This window comes from Diachasma alloeum, unplaced genomic scaffold, assembly GCF_001412515.2.
Source record: "Diachasma alloeum isolate Michigan unplaced genomic scaffold, Dall2.0 Dall_scaffold_00663, whole genome shotgun sequence".
Classification (NCBI taxonomy): Eukaryota; Metazoa; Arthropoda; class Insecta; order Hymenoptera; family Braconidae; genus Diachasma; species Diachasma alloeum.
The window spans coordinates 221,583-224,875 of record NW_021680795.1 but is presented as its reverse complement, the minus strand read 5'-3'; positions in this window follow the sequence as shown (position 1 = coordinate 224,875).

The following is a 3,293-nucleotide window of genomic DNA, read 5'->3' as shown; positions in this document are numbered from 1 at the left end:
AATTGGTTGTCCTCATTATTGGCTGTCTGGGGAGAATGAAGCAGTCTTTCACATCTGCACTGGAAATTATCCCGGCGTTTAGGCGTAATGCCTTCACATTAGCTGGCCAAATGCAGAAGGCTGTCATCCTTGGGTTCCTCCATCTACTAAGACAGCATGATTCTGGACTGCAGTAGAGCTCACCCTCTGATTAGAGAGAGCACTATTGCCTAGCGATTAGGAAAAGTTTGTATCGCTTTGCGTGCTGGGCGGTCTTCGAGGTGATGTCGGAACCCTCGAGCATCGCTTAGCGATCTCATTTACCAGTAAAAAAATAATAGCGTAGGGAGTGTGGCTAACCCATGGCCCAGCACGTCCGCAATAGCCATGGTGGTGTCGGGCTAACCACCCGGCGGCACCTATACCCGGTTCCTTCATCGAGTGGCGGCAGGGCCCCCCACAACCGGTCCCTCTCGGATGGGGACCGCGGGTCAGTTGGGAAGGGTGAAGGATCTACGTTTGAAGCGTCGTGCTCCCAGAGTGGGTTCGTTTGGGGCGATAACGCGGAGACGCATGGCGCAACTTCAGAGCGGGCATCGCGCATTAAATGTGTCATTGATTTCATCACCTGCAGTAGGGCATTTACTGCCCGCGTTCGCAAAGTATCGGCGAATTTGTGCTACCATCATCACATGTTCAATAAGGCTATCCTCCTTCTAATAAGGGAGAGATGTTGAAAAGCTGGGCAGTTTAGGGACCGTAAAGCGGTCTTTGGAGCAGCGGTTGCGTCGGGTGGTTGATAATTCTGTCTTCCTCTCCGATCCCAATCGCTGGTAGGAACCACCTTCGCCTGTGCCCGATAAGATGCCTTCGATGGAGCGAGTTGAGGATTTCTGGGGAGGTCTGTATGGTCAGGCGCCTGATCTAGCAGTGAAGACTCGAGCCCTCAGGGAGTTTCGTATGTTCTCTTAGGTACATCGCAGACAGCGTGCGGAATTCTCACGAGTCACTCAGGAAGAAGTGCAAGCTGCATTACGAAGCATGAAGGACCATGCCGCTCCGGGGCCTGATGTCATCAACGCCTTCTGGTGGAAGAGGTTTACCTCTGTGCATGGCCAGCTGGCTCGGATATTCGCGACGTTTATGGAGGGCAGTGAGCCTATTCCTGAGGGGTTGGTGGAGGGGAGAACTGTGGTTCTCGCGAAGAAGGGAGATTTATTCGATCCGACAAATTATCGACCGATCACTTGTCTGACTACTTTATATAAGCTCTTCACACGCATCTTGAATGAGTGTATCCTCCGTGATATACAATCAGTGTGGCAGGAAATTCATGAAAAGCGAGGCGCAAAGCGTGGGCTGTCAGGCTGCAAGGAGGGTTTACTCGTCGATCGCTGCTTATTGCGCGATTCGATGCAGTATCATCGCAGTCTATCAGTGGCCTGGGTCGACTATCGCAAGACATTCGATAGCACGAGTCATGAGTTGATTTTCCTGCTATTGGAGCGCCTTGGGGTAGAAAGCCACACATTGAGGTGCATTAAAGATCTTGCGCTACTCTGGAAAACGAGCTTCACCATACCATCTGGTGAGGGGAAGCTGACTTCAGGATTGGTGCAATTCAAAAGAGATGTCTTTCAGGGTGATACGCTGAATCCGCTTTCGTTTTGCATCTCCCTAATGTCGCTCTCTATTGGACTGCGTTGTGTTGGGGGATATCATGCCGGCAGACCTGGCGATAGGAGGCATCACGCCATATATTTTACATGGATGACCTGAAATGGTTTGCCTCGGGAGAGCGACAACTCAAGCTTCAGCTTGTCGTTGTTACGATGTATTCACGTGCGGTCGGCATGAGTTTCGGTTTGGACAAGTGTGCCGTTTACCATCTGAACAGGGGCCACGTCGATAGCGAGATGGGTGGTCTTCAACTTGTGGATGGAAGTGTCATACATCATCTTGTCTCCGAAGAGTCGTATCATAGTGAGTCATAGTAGATACTGTTGAAGTCAAAGAGACTTAGCGGTGAATACCGGCAGCGACTCGGCAAAGTTTGGGAATCCGAGCTTCCCGGCAAGAATAAAGTTGCCACAACCAATATGTTCGCTGTTCCAGTGCTTCTCTACTCTTTCGGTGTACTCAAGTAGAGTAGAGATGAACTGAAACAGCTAGACAGGGATACCCCCAAGCTGATGAACATCCACAGGAGTCTGCATCCACGCTCTTCGCGTCAGCGGTTATATTTTCGGCGAGAGAGTGGGGGACGGGGACTTCTCAGTTTGGAATATCTTCTTGAGCATCTGGTCCTTCGTTTAGCTTGTGACATTATGAATCCCATAAAAATCCAAAAAAAAATTTTGAAAAAAATGGCCAATTCCACGTTTCAATGCATCGTGTTTTGCACAATTTTTTTAAGAAAGCGTCAAGTAACGTTTTCGACGTGTGTTATTGAAAAAATTCCAAATTACTGTTGTTAAAAAAATGTTGAAAAATTTTAAAGTGCTGTTGTTGAAAAACTGTTGCAAAATTTCAAAGTGCTGTTGTTTAAAAAATATTGATAAATTTCAATGTGCTGCTGCTGAAAAAATTTCACGACCTCATTCGTTATTGATTGACTCTGACAAATTAAAAAAAAAAGGAAATAATAAAGGACACCAAGTTCTTAAAGTTTGAAGGACGATATATCTTTTTTTAGGAATGATACCAACAATCAGGGTTTTTATTCGTACATTCAAAGGTTTTTGTTCAGTTTCGCCTTATTATTAATTTCAACTCAGTATAGCTAATCCGTATGAGTCATCGCCGGGTCACAAGAGTCATAAAAAGTGCGGTTATTTCAAGAAGTGAATTACGAAAAGTGGAAATATGAGCAGTTTCTCGAAAAAAAAATGGTCAGAAAAATAGTCAGGACCAACGTACTTGGCGCGGTTTTTGATTCTTACATGAATGATCGTCAGCATGCGTTCGTTTGCATGGCATCGTTAGCATGAATGATTGTTAGCGAAATAAATTACCGAAACTTTGGGTTGCGAAATGAATTACCGAACTGCAGTACAATGAAAAGAGATAGGATTCCAGTACTGCTACTGCTACTACTATCTTGAATGTGAAACCCAGTCTTCGAGTCTTTTGTATCAGTTATCTGTAGGCACTGGGGAATCACTCGTCAGTAGACTGATATTTTTCTAAATCTGGCGGGGATAGATAATATATCCGAGAATATTATTCTCGGATGATAATTTATTTCGCATTGTATGTAAAAGAATTTTCCATTCTGATCTACCATCACATATTATTACATTATTTTTTCAATA